Source organism: Rhodnius prolixus, unplaced genomic scaffold (assembly GCF_049639745.1).
Source record: "Rhodnius prolixus isolate KJV_2025 unplaced genomic scaffold, Rpr scaffold_3, whole genome shotgun sequence".
Classification (NCBI taxonomy): domain Eukaryota; kingdom Metazoa; phylum Arthropoda; class Insecta; order Hemiptera; family Reduviidae; genus Rhodnius; species Rhodnius prolixus.
This window is the reverse complement of record NW_027411603.1, coordinates 40,218,273-40,242,572: the sequence shown is the minus strand read 5'-3', so window position 1 is coordinate 40,242,572 and position 24,300 is coordinate 40,218,273. Positions and strand designations below refer to the sequence as shown.

Genomic DNA, 24,300 nt, shown 5'->3' with positions numbered 1-24,300 from the left:
ATAAGAAATTTATAGCGAAGTAATGGTGATGGATGTAATATAAAGCCCATTTTTCCAGGTGGGCTTTACTTTACTTATATTTGGTGCGAAACATAAGGCTAATTCTAGCTCCATTACAAACTCAAATTCATTTTCATTGGCTCCGAAGTGCTGGAAATTATCAGTTAAGATATATATACGTATTTTTGTAATTGTTGGTTTTGGGCTGAGGCTCACTTAAAGCTGAGAATCTTACAATCTTAGTTTTGGAGCACAAAAAAGTACACCAAGTTGGAGACCTCTCCCTGGTAGGAAATGGTACCGATCGTACCATGATCGCTTTTTCCCGGTGTTCAACTACTCGTAGCTCCAGTTAAGTTGAAAATTGAGAGACCCTAACCAGCTACGGTTGTCAGTCGGCGCATGGAATTTCACAGAATATTACAATTTAAGGAAACTATAGCTAGATTAAAAAAAATAAATCAAATGAAATCAAAAGGAAAATATTACTTACAAATTAAACTCGAAACATGAAATGAATATCAACGGATTATTCATCAATCATGTATAAGAATAAAATGTTATTCATTATTATTCACAAATTATTCTCAATAAGTTTTCCCTGTCGCTGATTGGGATGAATCAGGCGTGTTTTTGAATAAATATGAAGAATAAAAATAATACGCAAAATTCAAAAATAATATCAAGCAATATAACGAATACCGTTGGTTATTAGATAATTGTAATATTTGTAAATATTATTTGAAACAATTTTTTTCGTCATATTGTAGTGGACATTCTTAGAAATTTTGTATAAATTCTGCTATATTAGCGCTGATTCATCATTTTCTTTGACTAGCGCAGTTCTGCAATAACTAATGCTTGTTTTTTAAGGTTCAATAGTCAACAGTTCTCTTTTTACTTCCTCTTTCTCCTCCGGAAGCAGATTTCGCGTAGATTTCTTCTTTTTTTTTTTTTTTAAATATACTTTTAGCCTGACCAATCACATAAAAGTATTTGTATATAACTACGTGTACCTACATATGTATATATTTGGCTTGCTAAATTTATTTTTGATATACCTACTAAATTATTTATTATTTCTTTATATACGTATTAAAATTTCATTGGTCTACATGATTTATTGCATCACACATGTCAGTTATTGTGGATTTTGTACCTTATTAAAACTCTCCGGTAGGACAGTTGTATAAGGGTTGATCGTCAAAAACTGCACGAAAAAGCGTGACGTTGAAAAACACACAACTTTGACAATTTTTTTCTCTTTTTCTATAAAAGATAAAATTCCCAAATTTTCTTTAAAATATTGGGCAAACCCTCCTTTATAACTGTAATTTTTTTTCAACAACCCAGATCTAATAGATTTTGAGAAAAAAGTTGCTGAAAATGAGCAAAAACGGCATTTTCAGAAATTGTTGTTGTTACCTTTTTTTTGTAAACTGCGTAGCGCCTAAACGCGCAAACTGATTTTCATGAATGAGGTGTCATTCGATTCGGAATTTTATGTAGATGTGCCTTTTGGGGGTCTCGACGCTATATATCGAATGGGGGAGGAGTTAGCCCCATATATGTGAAGCCCCCTCCAAAATTATTATTACTAATAACTTTGTAAATCTTAGCCCAATTTTGATAAAATTTGGCAGGATGATAGGGTTAGGGCTCCCCTACGTAACATTAAAGCGACGATCTGCCCTTACACTAGTTAAGGGGAGGTATAGCAATCGTTTCAAATTATCAACAAGTGAACCGATTTTCATGAATGAAGTGTCATTCGAATCGAAATTTTGAACAGATTTACACTTTAAAAGTCTCGACGCTATTACATTGATAATAAATGCGATGAATTATGAATAATTTTTTAGTTAATTACTAAGGTTAAAATAGCTTGAGGGCGTGATTTTAAACGCCAGTGATAAAAGAAAGAATTTCTGCAATCGTTTTCATTTTAGAAATTGTTTTCACAGAAAATATGAGTATTTACATTATGTTTTGAGATGGCCTAATCAAGGAATAAAGTTTTAGCATATATCCTATAAGATGTGTAACAGAATATCTCAAAAAGTCAGAATATTGTATATTTTTTTTAAAAAAAAGTCACCTTTACGTTAGATTTGGAATTATTATACTTTGATACAAAGATTTTGGGCAAATTCCATCGACCGGGAAATACGACTTTGTGTAAGAATTGTTCAGTTTGTCAGAATAGTCTCGAAATGACTCCCAACAAGTTCTGTGTGCTGTGATACTTTTTAACCATTACAACTTTTTTTTTTGTAACTATTTCTGAAATATTTCTGCACCGATTTTATTTGTATACTGCTTTTCTGGTATCTGGCGAATCTATTATGTAGTTTTCAGGTGATAATCGTGGCATACACTGTTTTGATTTCAAGGTAATCTTCTATAACTGCGAGAGAACTAACCGTTTTTTCCTATCAACAAACTTGAACTTTACGATTTTTGTTTATTTTATTTTATTTGATCCAATAAAGAAATTTTTTTTATTCTAAGAATATTATGAGGATTAATATTCATTTTATTTTAAATATGGAGAGACAAAAAAAACGTGTTCATCGAGTTGGTAACAAGTTTAAAGTGGCCTCAGACATTATTCACAATCGCCCTGGTCAATGTATCTTTGTCCATCCCTAGTGTGTGATTGTCATTGTTCTAAAGTTTCTTATTGTTTGAATACATTCCTTCTTGTATTAATGAATGAATTAAATAACTTTTTTTTTTTTGAAGCCCTTTCTTATTTAATAAGTTGTTTGATTACAATACACATACAGGAAGATCTCATTTATATTCCATCATTTATTAATAAATTACTTTTGATGTCTAAAATAAATTTTGTTAACGAGACAAAAACTTATTGAAAGAATGCTTTTTGTTGCAGCTTATTTCATAAAACTTCTTTACTAATTAATTTATAATTTAACGTCTACATTTAAGGGAATTTGTACTGTTGATTGGATCCACAGTACCGGAAAACTTCTTCGAGTTCTTTTCCGAGTATAGCACAAAAACTATTATCATCGTCAAGATTGTCTGATAAAAAGTGAGATATCGTAGACTTAAATTTTGTACGTAATGTAGCTTGCAGTGTATTCATTTCCAATTTAAGTAAACGAATTGAGTGCTTTTTGAAAATTTATTACTGTATATTCTAGTTAAAATATTTTCTAGTTGTGAAAAAATCCTACGATTTTCATTTACACATTTCAGGCTGAAGAAATGATACTTCTTCTTTGACCAATGTACAGCCCTCAAATATATTATTGTTACTAAATTTACGAGGGTCGTTTGAAAAGTCCGCGCAAAGTCAGAGAGATAGTACCACTGGCGCGTATCGAGGTTATGTTTAGTTAGTAGCATCTCTTGGAAGAACACACACCAAGTTTCAGCCAGATCGGTCTATTTCTTTGTGTTTGGCATTCGTTTGAATCGAGGAAGTCGAGTGATTTTCAAAAAATGGACGAAAAAGAATTTCGTGTGTTGATTAAACACTACTTTATGAAAGGCAAAACGCCTCAGGAGACTAAAGAGAAGCTTAATAAACATTATGGTGACTCTACACCTTCGATTAGAACAGTTTATAAGTGGTTTCAAAATTTTCGGAGTGGCCATATGGGCACAAGTGACGCTGAACGTTCTGGACGCCCTGTTGAGGCTAGTACTCCAGAAATCATTGATAAAAATCCATGATATGGTGATGGATGACAGAAGAGTGAAGGTGCGTGAGATTGCTAATGCTGTGGGCATCTCGAGTGAACGGGTACAAAATATTTTGCATCAACATTTGGACATGACAAAGCTATCCGCAAGATGGGTGCCGCGATTGCTCACGCTTGACCAAAAACGAAATCGTGTGTAGTGTTGCAAGGACGGTTTGCAGCTGTTCCAGAAGAATCCGCAGGACTTTAAGCGTCGTTTCGTCACTGTGGATGAAACATGGATACATCACTACACTCCTGAGACCAAAGAACAATCTAAACAATGTGTTACCAAGGGGGAATCTGCGCGAAAAAAGGCGAAGACCGTTCCTTCGGCCGGAAAGATTATGGCGACTGTCTTTTGGGATTCGCAAGGAATAATCTTCATCGACTATCTGGAAAAGGGTAAAACTATTGCAGGTGCATATTATTTAACGTTATTGGACCGTTTGAAAACCGAGCTGCAAGAAAAACGCCCACGATTGGCCCACAAAAAAGTCCTTTTCCATCACGACAACGCACCAGCTCACACCTCAGCAGTTGTGGTCGCAAAATTAATGGAAATAGGGTTCCAACTCGTTTCACATCCCCCCTATTCTGCAGACTTGGCTCCCTCGGACTACTATTTGTTCCCCAATATGAAGAAATGGCTGGCGGGAAAAAGATTTTATTCAAACGAGGAGGTGATAGCAGAAACGAATGGCTATTTTTCAGACTTGGACAAATCCTATTATTCGGAAGGGATCAACAAACTAGAGCAGCGTTGGACGAAGTGTATAAGCCTAAAAGGAGACTATGTTGAAAAATAAAAAAGGTTTACCCCAAAAAATTAAGTAGTTTTTATTTTTGCACGGACTTTTCAAACGACCCTCGTATATTCTAGTTAAAATATTCTCTCGTTGTGAAAAAATCCTACGATTTCCATTTACACATTTCAGGCTGAAGAAATGATACTTCTTCTTTGACCAATTTGTACAGCCCTCAAATATATTATTGTTACTAAATTTATAGTTGTTTTAGCTGTTATTTTTAAACGTCATTAACGGGGAAACCCCTTTTTAGTTTCTCTGGAGTTGATTACGCAGTTCCCTACTTTTGTGTCACCAGGTTTTTTTTTATTTATCTAATTACTTTGGCGTTTCAAACTTAGATATTTTCTTTTTAATGTCCAATACCCGCTCTTGGCAGATTAGCTATTCGTTTAGCTACATAGATTGCGAGTTAATGTTGTGGTATTTTTGGTAAGCGGCTGCCTTAGTAGCAGCTAACGTGTTGCATGAAAAAAAGCATTCATTTTACATCATGGCACAAAGATTTGAGTTACGCTGTAGAAACACGACACGGATATGTTTGTTTGTCCAGTGAAAATGCGGAAAACATGAACTTCTTCCGTGTCTTTCTTTATGAATAACTCAAATTGCTAGTTGTTGGTGAGCTTAGGCGTTTTGCTGAACATAGAAGATAGACACATTACAGGCTGAAGACATGGTACTGCTTCTTTGACCAATATACAGGAGGCCAGAATTGCATATTGCGAGTATAAAGACCATTCAAATAGGCAAAGAAATCAAAGATCTGCTAACCAGTTCTTGGCCACCAAAATACTGATATTTTTCCAATTAACTTTGGGGCTCGAATCGTCCAAAGACAAGAAACCCTAGAAAAGATTATTTAAAAAAGTTGCTTCGGTTTTTTACTTCCAAAATATTTGGGTTTTTCGGAATTGGGTTTTTTTAAACAACTTTTAAAAATTATAAGACTGGATTGTAGATGTGCGTACTAGACTGTATTTGGGAAGGTTGTTCATGGCTTAGTATCACAATAAAATATTCTCAGCTTTTACAATATTATAGTTTAGTTGACTCATTTTTTGTTTATTTGCTTTTTTTTCCTGTTATTTACAAATTTGTGGAAAATAAATATGTATTTCTTTGCATTGTTTTCAATGAGGATTGCATTTTATTTCCAAATTCGTTAAATTGTTGCAGCGTGCCAACTCGATTGTGCAAACTACTGGTTATAAAAAGAAATAAAGTAAATAAATAATGCCGGTATTTCCTTGGGTATGCCACATTGCTAAATGTTCGGCGATTAGCTTTAATTGCAATGCATGCACTTGTATAGTGTAAATACACGCGTCTTCTTTAATAGTTGAACAGTTTGGAAATAAGCTTAATAGTTTTTGAAACTTAACGTAGCTGTAAGAATGCCCAAATGTAGCTTGCAGTTTTGTTTTATTGTTGCTAAGGTGTCAAGAAGTTATAGTTCCTCTGTGGCTCCCATCCCAACATTCACAATAAAACCTAAGAGTTCTCCCTCGAAACAGCCCTCAACTCTGTCTCCTATCCTGAAAAGTTACCTTAAGATACCTCCAAATCCCTCAACCATTCTTTTAGAGAATTACCTTCCAGTTACTTAGTATGGAAGCGAAACGGGTACCTCAATTTCCTCAACGTAATTTTTTCATTCAGAACTCATTCCTATTTTGTAAAATGAAGGTTCCAAGCGAGCATGACCTGTTAGCAAGATACTTCGTGTCTTCCTAACTAATATCTTTCACAAACATTTTAGCCAGGTAGCACCCTAACCTTCCAGTGCTTCTGTAATTTCCTTTATACTCCAACTTCTGAATTTCTTTGTCACAAAATTGTTCCGTAAAGGCATTGGTCGTACGATATGGCGTTGAAGATACCTCCTTAACCAACTTATCTATTCTTTCTTTCATTTTATTCCAGCTTGTCCAATTATTCAAAAAAAAAGCTTCATCTTCCTCTAATGAATTTAAAATATTACTAAAAAATAAATATACCAATGAATTTTTTAATTAAGGCATTTCTTGGGCGACGTAAGTGTAGCTTCAGAGATGTTGAAGAACGCTTTCTTACGTTCACAGATTCAAAATAGAACATACAACTTTTCGGTGGACTCTTTCAAGCTATTCAAATAGATTTTTCAGCAGTTATCTTTGTTAATAATTGAGATTTATTGTGATGAAAATTAATGATAAAAAACCTCAATGGATTTAACAGTAGAAAATATTTAAACTGTTGAATCCATTATAATAAATTCCAATATTAAGCGCTATTATGAATCACATAAAATAACCTAACGCGTCATAAAATAAAATTTTATTGTTTCAACTATAAAATGTGTATTATACTCGTATTTGTTTTGTTAGAAATGTGCTGTGCTAAGTTTGTTTTATATTTTCTTTCTATCTCAATAATAAACTGATAAGATATATCTGTCACAAATATTGGTTGGAAAAATAACGTAAAATATTGTGGGGAAAAAATGAAGAATTACTTGAAGAACATTTTCGCATCTAAGTATCAATAAATACTCTCAATTTTATTATGCTACCTAAATATTAAATCTAAAGGACACTCGAAGAGCTTATTTCTCTTACTTCTAGAAGAGAAAGTATTGTGATCCAGTGATAGTAATTTAGTAACAAACTCTCTTTTAATATCGCATTTTGATATCAAGTTATCCTGATAACTAATAGATGTAGTTGGTACGCTGTAAATCACCTCAATTGAAGTAAAATGAGTCTGGTCTAACGTTCTACACGCCATTTTGGCAACGCCATCCATCAATCCGGAAAGTATAGTTTGAACTTTAGAGTTAAAACCAATAATCTTTTAATCAATCAATTGATACAAGCTTAAACAGGTAGAATTTCAATTTGGAATGCCAGCGATGTTCACTTTTCTTTATGTGTTGTCTATTGAGTTCAAAGAAAATTGTTTGTGCCACCGTGAGAAAAACTCTGAAAAATCATCTCAGTAAAGAAGCTCTTGCTGGAGTAAGTGAAGCAATATAGCTCAAGGGGTTTCGAAGCCAACCTGCAGACCCTATCTCCTTTCGTTTATGCCAAGTTTCTGCTCCAGAAAAAAAAAATACCTAGTCTGGGACTTAGGTGTTCAAATAATGCCATTAACTCCTTGAGTGTTTCATCCAGTATTATTAAGTGCCTAGTTTATTATATCTTGCACCGGAGATTTCCATGTGTTTCAGAAGCTATAAGATCCCATTATATTAAATTCCACACATCAATCACCTCACATCCTAATCCACTAGTATCCCAACTTACTGCATTGCCTGGAAATATTCCAAGACGGTCGAAGCGCAGGTGGCCACGCGATCTACTCTATGAAGTAAGTGCCAGTGCACGATAGTGAACTGTTCTTTCTTTGGAAGTTCTACCAATGGGTTAATTCTCCCCTCGCGTTACTCATGTTTACACCTCTGTCATGTTGTATCAGTTTCACTTATTGCAGTTGTGAAAATAAAGTAAAAAAAAAAAAGGCGAAACTAAAGAATCTGAAGAATTAGTTCTTGTTAGTACTCATGAATAAAGATTTATAATGTTGAGTAAATTAATAGTGAGCTTACTTATTTTGAAATGAAACGTTTATTTAGTGAATCGGAACAAAATCAAAGATGAAAAGGGTGTCTTCTTAAGAAACCCACTCTAAATAATAGCATCTCAAGTTCTGCAACTTGTAGTACTTAGATCAATCAGACGATAATATCTACTGGATAACTTTCTTAGTAAACTTTGTTTGGTATACGTTTTATTTTTAACGAATGGATTATTTACAGTTTCTCAGCTTATAAATCAAATTATAATGATAGGTTACCTCAACGTGAGCGCTTAAATTGGACAAATTTGATTAGATTAACTGGCGTTAAGACAAACGTCCCTAAAGTAGTATTAGTTCGTGGGAATGTAGGTTTAAGCTTGCTAAACCCAGCCGTATATATGTGTGTGTTTGAATGCTGACTGTATCCGTCCTAATTATAATGTGATAGGGTAAGATAACCTGCCGGATGCCAAGAACCCTGAAAAAATGTTTGTTGAAAATTGAATCAAAACGAAAGTTTCAAGTTTCTGAAGAGTACTTTGTGGAAACAGCAAAACACATTTACCATGCCAATGGTGATACCTTATTATTATACATTGTAATAACTACGAAAATATATTTTGTAAGCAGGAGAATCTTAATACTAAACCCTCTACAACTTTTCACCATGAACATTAACGAAAATATCACAAGAAACGGTGAATGAAAGTTGTTGAAGAGGTCAAAGTTCCCAAGTTAAGTCTGCAAATACTTCCTTTACTGCCTTTTAAAAACTTTTTAAGTACTTCAAGATACACTTGTATTATTTATAATTATTTAGTGCACTTTACTGCCTTCAAGATACACTTAACGTAATACGAATGGTTTTATTATTTCCAAATGAACGCCATAAAAAACCATTCATGTTTTGAAACTAACTGAGCTTCGAAGAATCCTGTTTAAGAAGAGTCATGAACTCGTAGATTCAGTAGAATATTTGTGACTGATGGAGTACAAGAGAAATTGTGAGAAAGTTAAAAGACAAAATTTACGCAAAGTTGACTATTTTGACTAAAATTATTCAATCAGTCAGTGATAGGTGCTGTTAAGTTTAACTGAGTTAAAGATACAGAAAATGCACCATTTTATTTTATAACACGTTGCTTGCTACGACGGGTAAAATCAATGCTAATTTTTATGACTTTATTATTTAGTTTTTTGATTAGGCTTACTGCTACTTGAAGGTTTTGCAGGCTGACTAAGTGCACATCAAGTTGCTGGAAGCCTAATCAAAAAACTAAATAATAAAGTCATATAAATTAGCGTTGATTTTACCCTTCGTAGCTCGCATGTTTATTGGATAACTGAGCGGTTTCATAATTTCAACAATCTACAGAGAGGGATTAATCAGTTTGGTACAGAGATTTCAACTTCATTTATGTTTCAGTCACCCTGGCTGAAAAATAATTATAAATAATACAAATTGCATAACATTTAATCATTTATAAAGTGGTTGAGCTGAAATTAGCCAAAATTCGCTCGGATTAGCATGTGAGTTTTTTAATAGTCATAAACTCAACCCACACTGTCAAAAAAAAAAAACACACACTCACAATGTAAAAATGGCTAATTTTAGTCATATCTGACAACCTTAATTCATACAGTCTCAATTGATATTCTAATTTAGGAATTCATGAATAAAATTCACGGTGATAAAATGCATTTTAGTAGGAAACCTTGATGTCTTAGCTGAAAACTTCTAAAAAATAAAATTTCTCGGTGAAGTTTGGGTGCGAGCTAATTTTTAAAATTCAATCAGTGAAGAACGTAATTTTATGCGGCAAATGTTTACAACTGTTGCGCTTATCTACTTTTTTGAAATCGAACACCAGAATATCAAAACTGACAATTACGTAGAAAAATGAAGTATAAACAAATTTGATAATTATCTTTTATCGAAATGACATAAGTAATTGAGTAAACACACTTACCCTCAAATAGACAATTAGGAAACGATATAAACAATTCTGAATAGTATTTCCGTAATAGAAATATTTTAAACACCAATACTATTCATTTGACACTATTCATTTGACTGAAGAACTTCCTTTATGAATATGTCCGTCAAACGAGAGTTAGTTTTTTTTTTTTTAAGGTGTCCCTATTTTTCACAAGTTTCAGTGTTCATTGCAACATGAACAAATCTTCTTTTCATATGTTTCATCCCAAAAACTAAAGATAGTTAATATGAAATAAGAGATATTTGTTACAGCTTATAAGAACACATGGTGAAGACAGGTGGTAAATACTCTACTGCCGATAAAATATCTTTGCTGTGTACAGGTCACTTTACGTTTTTAAGGCTTATGTTATGGTAAGGCTAATGTGATGCTTTCGCCTTTAGCGCAAAAGCTAGAAATTCGTTTCTCCCAGTATCCCCTAGCTAAGAGGAAACAAAATTTGGGAAGCTAGCATTAGTAGTGAAGGAGAAAATGGATTAGGCTGAGTGGTTAGCGCATTGGACTCCCACTTTTCTAGTTTGATTCCTATGGTTACCCTACGTCCCGATATTAAACAGTGTTTTTTTGTTTTCTTTTTTTGGCATTGTCTTTCGCCATACAGCCAGCATCTTCTAGGTGCTTATCACTAGAATATCACTCACTCTTCATTCTTACTTATAAATATACATTCGCTTCACATCCCTCTACTATATCCAACTATTTACATACAAACTTACAACTAATAGATGGATCAGTACTCTATATTCCTGCCATCCTTATAGCTTAACCGAAATTAAAATCACGTAATCCTTCTCTAATCATTTTCTACCATTCATTCTAATCGGCTATAACTTTTAAATATGTTCTTATTTCATTGCTAGTTCTGCTATAGACTTATTTATTTATTTATTTATTGTTATAGTGGTCTTGTTTGCACATTAACCATTACTTTATATGAGGGCTGGAAAAAACCAACATATTGGTATGAACAATTACAGTTGGCTCCTAGCGCCTCAATTTACCAATATGTTGGTGGAAAAAAACCTGCCCTATCTTTTCCAATATTCAATTTGAGGAATAGCGCAGCCTCTTTCCCTTCTTTCTTCGTCATGCCAGCCACTCTTCTACTACATTCTGCTTCGTGGCTTCCATGAGATAAGGATATCTTGAGCGCTGCGTACTGACATTCCTTCCTAGAACAACACAATGGTCTCTGAATGTGACTTCGTTATTTGATGTGAGCTTAGAGTGGTGTAATTAGTAGTGTAGTTATGATAGTACTTGTGTGAGTAATTAAGAACTAAAATCGCAACTATGGAGTTTAGCTGCATCCTATATTTTTATTTTATTCTCTCTAATGAATTTGTAAATAATTCGTAGCGCATCAGGATTCATTATAGCTAAAATACTTTTAGCGCTACAGGGAAATCGTACATGTGTTGCCAATTCCTTTAGGAACTTGTCTCTATTTCTATTATATCTGCTGCATCTGAAGAGGAGGTGATCGATATCCCCATCCTCCCCGCTATTGCAATCACATTTGGGACTATCTAATAACTTAATTTTATGCAGATGCGGATTTGTGAGATTATGGTTGAACCTCAGTCGCATTATTGTTGTGTAAAATTGCCTTTCCCCCTCCAGTACTTCTACAAACCATGGCTTGTTGGGAATCCTAGGCTGTAAATCAGCGTAATATTTACCCTTAATTTCTTTTTCCAGATCGTAGAGCTTTTGCCATGCGTCATAACAACGCTTTCTTAAAGCACCTTCGAAATCCGCTAAATTGATGCTATAGACTTAAGCACATATATGTTGGTGGAGAATATTATGTCTTCGTAGCAAAATGGTGCATCTAAATACCTGTATATGTCGTCAAACATTCGTTTCCTTTCTACCACATAACGTGGACATATCCATTATTATATGTTTGAAATCCTCCTCCTCATTGCAAACTACGCAAAGAGGAGAGGACCTTTTGTTGAAACAGTGTTGTCAGTAGTGAAAGAACACCTTTGATAGAGAAAATATAATAATATTAAAGTAAGTTATATGTTTCTTTCTCCGCCCGCGACTTCTAATTAAATTGCACGTTAAGTGCCGCCTAAAAAAATAGGCGATCACTTTTCTTTACGGTAACGAAAGAACACCGTCCGGAGTGTGGCATTGCACTGAGAAGATTGCAAGGGTCAATGATCTTAGCTGTTGACATCCTTAAAAACTGCAAAAGAAATACTCATGCCCCACATTAAATGCGAGTTCGTTTTTCCATTTCTACATATTCCTTAACTAAAAAAAGAAAAAAAAAATACTTTAATATTCAAAACATTATAAAGATTGTACGAAAAGCATCTATACTGTCCTGGGAAATACGTTATGAATATTGTCAATACTATAGTAGGTTTGATTAGCAATGTTAATTATATGAACTCAGTTAACCGTTGAAGGCAGTTATACCACGTGTTATTTATCCTTAACAAAAACTTACAGTTTTAAAAGTTAAGTATAAGGGTTGATTAAACGCCAAAAGGTACACAAATCAGCAGTTCCCAACATTTCATTAATACTTCATTGATATAATTTAAGTAATTTTACTGCATTAACTTTTCCTTCACATTTTTTAGAATTTATTAGATGTCACAGACCCTTATGCTGGCCATTTTCGTCTACAAAATATTTACTCAAGTAGCACACCATTTAACTTAGATTGACTGTAATATCTATTTATCTATAATAATCAAACTATTAATCACAGGTGAAAAAGAAAACGTTATAAAAAATATAAAAAAAATAAGAGGCTAAAAAATTCATAAACTTTTTTTACATCAATAATTTTATGCATTTATTTTTATTTTTAAATAAAAATCATTGGTTTAAGTTCATTCTTCGATTAAAGTAATTGTTATTTTATGTTGTAGTCAAACGTTTGTAATAATAAGTAATAAATAATCTGGCTTTATCGCAAATAATATAGTTTTCTTCAATTACATTCTCAATCTAGGTGTTCTTCCCACAATGTTATATATATGTAATATAAAATAAAGAAAATAAAGATATGCATATTTTTAGGACAGCTAATTATTCCAGTATTTTACCATAAGTAAAATTAGGGGGACTAAATTAAATTACAATTGAGAAATGAGTAAATATTGTTGAATAATCTACTTGTTATTAAATGTATGTTATTTGTGCTCACGAATATTTCGGTAAGACGAATTTAAGACTGAAATATTGTTTTGAATCCTCCGTGATTGAAATTTAAAAAGTGGCCGACTCTAACTTTGTTTTTTTCTACTTTAACATGCATGTATATGTGACTACTCAGAATAATTCATCACTCATTTTATCATAATTATAATAAAAAAATATTATGAATGAACTGGCCAGCATAAGGGTCTGTGACATCTAATAAATTCTAAAAAATGTGAAGGAAAAGTTAATGCAGTAAAATTACTTAAATTATATCAATGAAGTATTAATGAAATGTTGGGAACTGCTGATTTGTGTACCTTTTGGCGTTTAATCAACCCTTATACTTAACTTTTAAAACTGTAAGTTTTTGTTAAGGAGATTTTTGTACCTTTTGGATAGATTTTCCTTTTTGTCTATTTGCAAAGTTACGTCTGCTTTACAGATTTTTTAAAATTTGGAATAAGGTATTCTATCATTATAACCTGATAAGGTGTTAAATCGGAACCGTAACTACCACTGGAGAGATCTTTTTAAAGAATGATTATAGTTACGGTCCCCAAACCATCCTCAATAACCATTTTTTTGAGAAAGCGTTTTGAATAAAATAGGAAGGTATTTGTACGTAAATAGCAAAATTAAACTGCGATTTCAGTACTTCCTTTTAAGAGGAGCAAGAAAAATAAACTGCGATTACAGTACTTCTCCCTAAAAGGCAAAGATTTTGAATCGAACGACAATTCATTGATGTAAATCAGTTCACTCATTGATAATTTTAACGATTGCAGTACTTCCTCTTAGTAGGTGTAAGAGCATGATGGCACTTCACAGCCACATAGAGGAGCTTTAATCACTTCTTCGTGCTAAATTTTATCAAAATCGGACTAAGCTTTGTAGAAATATTGGTAATAATAGTTTCAGAAAGGGCCTTATTTGGGTGGGGCGAACTCCCCTCCTTATGAGGCATAGCGTCGAGACTTTTAAAGTACAAATCTGTACAAAATTTCGATTCGAATGACACTTCATTCATGAAAATCGGTTCACGTGTCGATAATTTGAAACGATTGCTATACTTCCCCTTAACAAGTGTAAGAGCAGATCGTCGCTTTATTGTTAGGTAGGGGAGCCCTAACCCTATCATCCTACCAAATTTTATCAAAATCGGGCCAAGATTTACAGAGTAATTAGTAATAATAATTTTGGAGGGGGCCTTACATAAAGGGGGCTAACTCCTCTCCCATTCAATGTACAGGGCCGAGACCCCCAAAAGGCACATCTACATAAAATTCCGAATCGAATGACACCTCATTCATGAAAATCGGTTCACGCGTTTAGGCGCTACGTTGTTTACAAAAAAGGTAACAACAACAAGAAGAAGAAGAAGAACAACAAGAACAAGAACAACAACAATTTTTGAAAAAGCCGTTTTTGCTCATTTTCAGCAACTTTTTTCTCAAAACCTATTAGATCTGGGTTGTTGCAAAAAATTACAGTCATAAAGGAGGATTTGCCCTTTATTTTAAAGAAAATTTGGGAATTTTATCTTTTATAGAAAAAGAGAAAAAAATTGTCAAAGTTGGGTGTTTTTCAACGTTACGCTTTTTCGTGCAGTTTTTGACCATCAACCCTTATACAACTGTCCTACCGGACAGTTTTAATTATCACATTGTGTACACAATGTTTTGTATTAATTATATATTTAAACTATCCTCGCCTTATCATTCAATAAAAATTAATACAGAAAAATAACAATAAATAATAATTGAAAATGGCTATATTTCTCGTGCATTTTTACTTTCTTTTACTAGATTAAAACCATTTTTGTTTAATGTACGACTGAGCATGACTTATATTATAAAGAAGGGTTGAATGCTTTGATAAGATTCTGAGTTTGTAGTAAATTTTCAATTTGAAATATATTTAATTGTACTGCTTACATTTTTTTTTACATTTAAATGCAAAATTCCCCATCTGGGCGTATGGAATAGAGCTGTAGGGTTCAACCAAACGCACAAATCTCCAAAGGATTCAATCTCTTCATTCTAAAATACTTCGAACTATTGTAAACGCTCCATTTTATGTCTCCAACCTGGACTATACGAGGTCTGTAAATTAAGTAATGAGACTGATTTTTTTAAAAAAATTTTATTCAAAAAGAATCACAATTCTGTATTGTCACCTTCAAAATAACTTCCTTCTGAAGTCACACAGCGCTGAAGAAGTTTTTTCCACTCCTCATAGCAGTGCTCGAACTCCGATAATGGAATAGCCTTCAGCTGGTCGGTTACAGCCGTTTGAATGTTTTCGGCTGTTCCAAAATGAGTTCCCTTAAGGTAATTTTTCAACTTCGGGAAGAGAAAAAAAGTTACAAGTACTCAAGTCAGGCGAATAAGGAGGCTGAGGAGCCATAGGAATGTTTTTACTGGCCGAAAACTGGAAGAAACGTCTCCAGCACTGTGTGGCTTCAGGAGGAAGTTATTTTGAAGGTGACAACATAGAATTGTAATAATTTTGAATAAGAAAATTTTAAAAAAAATCAGTCTCATTACTTAATTTACAGACCTCGTACACACTGACCTTAACATTCCTTTTGTAACTCAAGTCGCTAACTAAAATACGATACAGAAAACTTCACTTTAACCTGCAATCACACGTAAATCCTCTAGCACAAAATGATTCTTCCAGAACTCTTCTTGATAACCCGACAAGACGTCTTAAAAGACAGTGGTATCGTGATCTCCTCCCGAGCGAAGAGAGTGACTAACCATATAATGTTTTGGAGTGTTACCACTGGGTAACTTCTCCACTCGTTTGCTTCATTTGTTACTCTGTTATCATTGTTACCAACCTGCTGATTGTAGCGCAAATGAACGCAAAAACGTGCAAAATTTCTAATATTCAATGATTTGATTATAAAATTAGATATTAAATCAGGCCTAGAAACTAACACAAGTTGAGACATGAGTGGAATCCTCATAATTATGATAAAAAAAGAAATAATAAATAAATAAAAAAGACAAAAAAAGCTTTGAACAAAGTTAGTTTTTTATAAAGTTAGTAGTTACAAAGTTAGTAGATGTTGTCACCAGATGAAGATTATGGTTAACAAACGGCCATACTGAAACTTCCGGTAGGATTGACCTACGATTTCCTGCTGCGCCATGAAACACTGCTGTTATTATTAAACAGTTATTTTTATTACTTTTATATACATTATTTTTTACATTTAAAATCAAAATATACATACTTATAATTTGACCTTTTTAAATTAGATTTTTTATCTTTTTTTTATTATTGTTGAAATCATATCTTTAGAACTGGAAATTAATGTAATTATATTTTTAGAATTGAAAATTTAAAAAAAAAAAACTATAATTGTATAGATCTAAATACGAGGTTAAAATCCCCAAAAACATTAATAAAATTCTGGGTGGGGATTTCCTTCCTTGAAGCCATATTTAATTATGTTTATGGCAAATTACGCTTGGAATTTTTTATGCACTTGAATTCTTGAATGTTTAAATAGTTGGTAACACTGTTTGTGTTGGATCTTGCCTTGTCAACTCTAATTTTTTGATAATTTTATCATGTAAAGTCTACAGCCTTATTTTTAGATATTAGCTGAAAATGTCGCATCTAATTTCGCAAATTAACCATGAGAGTCAGTGGTAAATTCTTTGTAAGGAACTGCATGTTTCATGCCCAAAAAGTAGTGCATATTGAACGAGAATATTTTACATTCATTTAACTGAAACAATTCTTCTTCTAATTAATCGTAGTTTTCTTGCTCTCAAATAAAAACCTTAACATTCAGCGAACTGAGCTATGGCCACATTAACTGTTCTGGCTCCAACCAATATTCAAAACGTTAAGATAAGTACGTCAAAATACAATAGAAGATAGCATCGCATTGCATCCGGTTACTTTTGAAAGCTATTTTCTTTCGAGCAAACCAAATAGTTGGCGGGATTTGTAGATTCTATCTAGTTAGCTCATATTTCTGCGAGTGCTTCAGTTGTTTTTTTTTCTCTGTTCTCGGCATAAAAACAATTTGTGCGGTAAGTCACTGGTTAATGTTGGGTGCTTTACTGATATTGAAGACTATGGATCATGAAGTCGTAATCGAAAATTTGTTATAGAAAACTTTCCAATTTCGCATCTTTATTAAAAAAGGACATTCTGTCCAAGGCTCCAGAATTTGAAATGAATTAATCTAGTTGTGCATGCGTTACCTCTATGCGAACCCTACTAAGTCTTTATAAGAAGTTCGGTACTCCGGGATAGGTTTTATTTAAGTGTCTAATAGAAGGAGTAATTAAAATCTCTCATGGTTCAAAAAAGATGAAGATTTTTAAATAATTGTAGAAGACTTTATGCCAGATATTCGATTGCATTCCCTAAGTCAAAATTCATGTCACTCCATCTATTCATGTTAATGAATTACTGAAGGCTGATACAGAAAACAAAACATTACTTTCCTCTTTAGTTTTGCATTACTTCTTAGCAGGTACTTCTATATTCTAGAAGAAAATATTTTAGTCAATCAAACACACTTTTATTTAGATGATCATAAAAGATGGCCAAAAATTAACAATGTAACATAATTAACACTTTTTGTTGACCTCATTGACAGCCGCCGTAGGCAAAAGAATTACTAGTCAATGGCCGGAAGTACGTCACAAACAAGTTTTTAGTCAGCTAAAAAAAAAAGAAAGTCTAACGTTTTCTATGCGCTAGTTTATTTTTTATTTTTATTTTTTTTTTAAATAAATCACTTTTGATAATTACTTCATTATTGAAGTTTGATTTGATTACAATAAACTTTTATTCTGAATACAAAAAGTGCACTTTCAAAATTGAATCTCAGGAACTTTTGAAATTTGAAATACCTACTTAGAATTTACATTTTAAAACAAATGAATCGTTCAAAAACCTTTAAAGTTATCTTAACTAAGAATTTGCCCTTCTTAAATTATTAAGAACATTTTTTTTTCCAATTTTGGATGGATTTAGCACTTATTTATTTATTTATTTATTTATTTATTTATTTATTGTTATAGTGGTCTTGTTTGCACATTAACCATTACTTTATATGAGGGCTGGAAAAAACCAACATATTGGCATGAACAATTACAGTTGGCTCCCAGCGCCTCAATTTACCAATATGTTGGTGGAAAAAAACCAGCCCTATCTTTTCCAATATTCAATTTGAGGAATAGCGCAGCCTCTTTCCCTTCTTTCTTCGTCATGCCAGCCACTCTTCTACTACATTCTGCGTCGTGGCTTCCATGAGATAAGGATATCTTGAGCGCTGCGTACTGACATTCCTTCCTAGAACAACACAATGGTCTCTGAATGTGACTTCGTTATTTGATGTGAGCTTAGAGTGGTGTAATTAGTAGTGTAGTTATGATAGTACTTGTTTGAGTAATTAAGAACTAAAATCGCAACTATGGAGTTTAGCTGCATCCTATATTTTTATTTTATTCTCTCTAATGAATTTGTAAATAATTCGTAGCGCATCAGGATTCATTATAGCTAAAATACTTTTAGCGCTACAGGGAAATCGTACATGTGTTGCCAATTCCTTTAGGAACTTGTCTCTATTTTTATTATATCTGCTGCATCTGAAGAGGAGGTGATCGATGTCCCCATCCTCCCCGCTATCGCAATCACATTTGGGACTATCTAATAACTTAATTTTATGCAGATGCGGATTTGTGAGATTATGGTTGAACCTCAGTCGCATTATTGTTGTGTAAAATTGCCTTTCCCCCTCCAGTACTTCTACAAACCATGGCTTGTTGGGAATCCTAGGCTGTAAATCAGCGTAATATTTACCCTTAATTTCTTTTTCCAGATCGTAGAGCTTTTGCCATGCGTCATAACAACGCTTTCTTAAAGCACCTTCGAAATCCGCTAAATTGAGCACTGGAGTATGTTCCCCTAATAAGATCGCTCTTTTTGCTAGCACGTCGACTTTCTCGTTATCAACTATCCCAGCATGCCCTTTCAGCCAAACCAGATGCAACCTACCCATTGCATTAATCAAATGACTTATAATTTCTATAATTATGGGATCAAAAACATCGCCCGGACGTTTTATTTTTTGGAGTGCACTTTTAGAATCACTAAGAATGACTATTATGTCATTACTTTGTATTTGTTCCGCCAGGATTACCGCATTCCAAATCGCTACGATTTCTGCGGTAAATATTGAGGCATTATTAGGGAGCTTGTATAGGCGAAAACTTCCCGTTTGCGGGTCAAGTACAGCACAACCTACTCCCTGCTCCGATTTTGATCCGTCCGTAAATAGTAAATAAGGGTTGATTTAGCACTTGATTGGATGGAATAAAGGAGCCCTATAATCAGGAATCCAAAAGGATTTGCTGAAAATCCTTTAACAATATCTATAATATCGCCAAAGGTATTAAAGAACTAGTTGAGACATAATTGCTGTCGATTCCTGTACTTTTAGCCAGGCTGCTGCAAAGATTAGATGTAGTTTTATTTTATTTTTTTTTTTAAATCGCATTCTAAATGAGTAATGAAATATGGAGATTCTATTAAAATATCTGTTAAATTTTCAATGAGAGTAATTTTCATTTTCCACCTGATAGTAACTTGATCTATCACAGGTAACAAATAAAAAAATAAAACATGCAGCTATGTGGAAAAATCAACATATCATTAGGTTTTTTAAATTAAAAATGACCACATAAAATTCTCCTTGGCTCCCATTATTGAAAAGCATACGAAGGCTGAATCTCATTCTCTTCATATAGTAAACGGTTGGAGAAATGTCCATATACGTACAAGAGACTGGAAACTATCTGTTGTCGTTCGTAAACTTCGCTTTAGTTCGTAGAGAAAAACAATTAGGAATAGAAAGTTAATAAAATAATAGTTGCTTTACTGTTCGACAAATATTTTGGGCAGCCTTAGGGCAAACCATTCCTCGTGCTACCAAAGTAGCTCAGTCTATTTCAGACTACTTAGGATCATATGCTACTTGAATCCACAGAATCGGACCTAAAAGCTCAATAGCTCGGCCTAGAGCTCTTCTGACAGCTTTACGATGGATTCAGGTACATGTTTTCCTTCGTCATTGAATTTATTCCACCATAAGCCCTATTTGTAATCAACTGTTTTGGATTTGAAGCTTAACAAAGATAAATAAATTGACTAAAATTGGCCATAATTCTCTTCCATCTTGAACTCTACCTCACGTTAACCTTTTTGGTTTAATAATTTATATAAAAATTGAATATTTTATTTTCTAGTTACTTTTTAACGGTCGACTAACTTTAAAGGAAGAATATACAGTAGTATTCTGCAGTACTTGTAGACTCACCTTGTTATCTCTAATTCCTTATCAATGCACGCTCGTCTGGATGACGCTCTCAAGGATGTGACCAGAACTCGTGGCTGCATTGTTTTAAAAACGGTAAAGTTGAAAAAATTGTCATTCCATATTTTGTTAGACTAATTTTATTGAGCCTTTTTGTCTACTCATTTTGTTTACCAACATGTTGAGAAATATAGTCATTTGTTTCTGTACCAGTTTAGACTACTCTTCAATATACGTACGTATTTTCAAGATTTATGCAATTCTTTTTCGAAAAGGAAATTGCTATCTGCATTGTCGTACAACTTACTCCAATTTAGGTTATAACACATTTTCTTGAACTCCATATTTTTGAGAAAATATTGATATACTCGTTTCCATCTTCTTGTGACCTCGCACTTTACTTTTTATCCAATACAAAGAAATATTGTATTATCTTAGATGTCAAGAAATAAAAGGTTGCTTACAAAAATTGCTCAAACTTTACGAAAATTGTCTTTTAAACTTTGAACTTTACTTCCATAGGTTGGAAACCCTATGACAAGTGCTTGAAACATGTTTCTAGGCAAACTTATTTTAGGAAGAGGGTTTTTTTTTTTTAAGAGGCCTGAGAGTTAGCGTTTACTTCATACTACGGCTACAAGTTTTAAGTGCCAAGTTTGGATACAGTGTTGCCATAAATGTTGTCACATATCTTGCAGTAACACATGGTAGCAAACAATTTTTGTACAATTTGCACATGCTTCATATTTTTATTGATGTTTAGAACTAGACGTTTTCTTAATTTAAAAGGTAACCTAGTGAGGATTCATTCAAAATTGTTTTTACTTTTTTCGTAAAATGAGTGTTATTGCAATTGAGCATATTTTGATTTTAATTTTTGATAACCATTGTTTTGGATTTGAAACTTAACAAAAAATTGACTAAAATTGGCAATAATTCTCTTCCATCTTGAATTCTATTTCACGGTAACATTTTTAGTTTAATAATTTGTATAAAAATTGAATATTGATTTGAACCAATTATTCTGAGCGTATGTTTATTCATAGCAATTCAAGAACTAAAAGAAGTGCAGAAAGTTGAAATCAGACTTAAACTGCGTTTAAGCGTTTTCCTAATTCCTAACTTTGGAACTTTAAAGAATCGTCTATCAGAGCAAGCCAGTGCCATATTTATTTATTTATAGCTTTATCATATTCTGATAAATTAAGAGAAATTTATCAGTATTACTGCTTCCATATCAAAGTATATCTAATCGTAGAGGATTTTTAGTAACCACTGTATTTTGTTTTGTTTATTGTTACCTCATTTCAGCTAATAGAGACCACAAAAAAACCTTCCCAAATCTCTTTAAAATTTGACCACTTTTATTATAATAGATAATGTCTAGCATAAGTTATCTATTATAATGTAGAATAATAGATTCCCACATCCACATAGATAATTTGATGGGAATCTCTGCGACATTTACAATTTTGAACCTTATTCTTTGGATAAAAAATTGTGATGATTTTTTTTTATTCTCCCATTTTTAAAAGTTTAAGAGGTTTGTTCTTCTTCTTCTTTTTTTACATTTTCTTAACTATCAGGGTGTAAACTGAGGAAGGATAAGTGTAGGTTTTGTTTGAGATAGTGTTGGCATTTCTTATTGAAACTGACATTAGTGTGAAGCCGTTTCTGAAGTCACCTTTTCCTATTAAAGAGAGGAACAGTTGATCTTACGAGTCTAACACCGAGCTGCATCTTCTGTGATCCTTTGATTTTTGGAATATAAATAAAAAATAATTAAAGTATGATTTATTGTGGTGTTAGTGGCTGTACTTTAATGTGAACTGATAAATTACGGGAAAAGAAATGGTTGATTTTCCAAATTACGTCGAAAATGGTCATAATTATTTGCTTTTAAATTTAAATACTTATTGCTAATTTATTTCTGTGCGCAATCAACGAATAATCACATCTTCAGCATGTTGCTGAACATTTTGATGAAATAAAGAGATATACAAATATTGAAAGAAAGACAAATAAAGAAAAAAAAATACTCTTAACAATATTCATCCATATATGGCTTATAAACAATCTCATAGCCCTAACAATCAGTAAATTCTGCATTTGTTATTTATGCTTGGTCTATAACACCAATTAAGGATAAGAATTATTGATCGTTTAGTAAAGTACATTAATTGTGGTATACAACCTGTCCGTAGTAGATTTTCAAATGAAAAAGAATTCAGAAGCAAGTTTGGATCAGAGGACTTCAGAGGCCGAGCCCTTCTTTAGTGACATCGTATGCATACAATGACACCATCAACATCCTTATTATGCAACTTTTGGAAAGTTTTTTATCCCAAGGACGGCCATATTTCTATTTGAAGAAAGTGACAAATGATAAGAAATTTGTGTTATTGATTTTGATTTTTTTAAAATTTTCTTTCTAAAAACCAAAACTGGTCGGAAAGACACAAACGATTGTTTCATGTTCGTTCGCTTATTTAATGACTTTCCTTAAATCTAAAGAGTGTTTACTCAACTTTTACTAGAGCAACTTCATGATAAGTTTGAAAGATTAATCTATTTCACAAAATAAGGAGGGTTATAACAGAACTTTAGATTTCAGCCTTCCATTAACGCTCCAAATGCATCTTGTTGAGATATTGCAGAAGGACTTCTGCTATTTCTTCCTCAGGAAATACGAGGGTTTCCAAATACAAATTATAGAATTACCTGTAGAATGAGAAAAAAGCTAAAATTGTGGAAACTGAAAAGTCAAATCAAAATTTTATTTAACCTATTTTCAGTTTATTTTCTGTGCAACGATTTGTTTCGCAACCTAATGCTTCTGAAGGAAACTTTAGTATTCTAAAGAAAAACTTATCCACCAAAGAAAAAATTCTACTTTTACCATAAACTAACTTCCACCGTCAGCCAAAACCAGTGAAAGGACGAACTGTGTTTGGTGCAATCATCAAGAAAGCTGGAGGCTAAGGATTTCAAAATAAAGAGCCATTTTAGCAGATCTTTCACTTGAAGTTACTGCTAAAACCTATAAATCGAAGTCTAGTATAGAATATTTGTAATTTCTATAGTTTAATAACTATTCCGTCGATGCAACAGCGGTTAAAAGTATTGAATGTAGGTACAGTTTGTGCCGGTCGAATTTCTTATTTTACTTGCTCACATTACTAGGCAAATCCTTAGAAGCAGACCCATTTTTAGGGTTCCAGAAACTGCGGTAAATAAGTTATAATCTTTAACAATTAGTACGTGAAATTATGCAAATTGGTCAACCTCAAAGAGGCCACCATTGTTTTAAGTCGACTGTATTTTCATAACTATCAGCTTATGAAATTATGTTCACAAACATAAACTGAATAATGCTAGAGGAGATGTCTCTTAATCTTTGTTACATGTCCGTGAACAGTATAAAATAAAATAGAAGTTTAAAGTTATAAGGGGTATGTAATACATAATGGTAACTTGCAGAAATCACCCAGTATTGTGCTCTACAAATCTCTTAAACTATTCAGATTGTTACTTAATTGAGAATGTAAATGGTAAACAAAGTATTTCGAGGCTAAGTAGTCGTGAAATTATTTATCAATCATAAACGAATATTGAGTAATTAACTAATTAAGGACGTAATAGTTATAATACTTCATCACTATGTACTACCTTTGTAGGAAATGACGTATTAGGAA

At 32.9% G+C, this 24,300-nt stretch overlaps 1 protein-coding gene across 1 annotated transcript in view; it reads left to right on the top strand.

Annotated features, from left to right (window-relative positions):
* The window catches only part of LOC141452699 (uncharacterized), a 106,834-nt gene that overhangs the window by 15,698 nt on the left and 66,836 nt on the right, over positions 1-24,300 (top strand). The gene's annotated exons all lie outside the window — the stretch shown is intronic.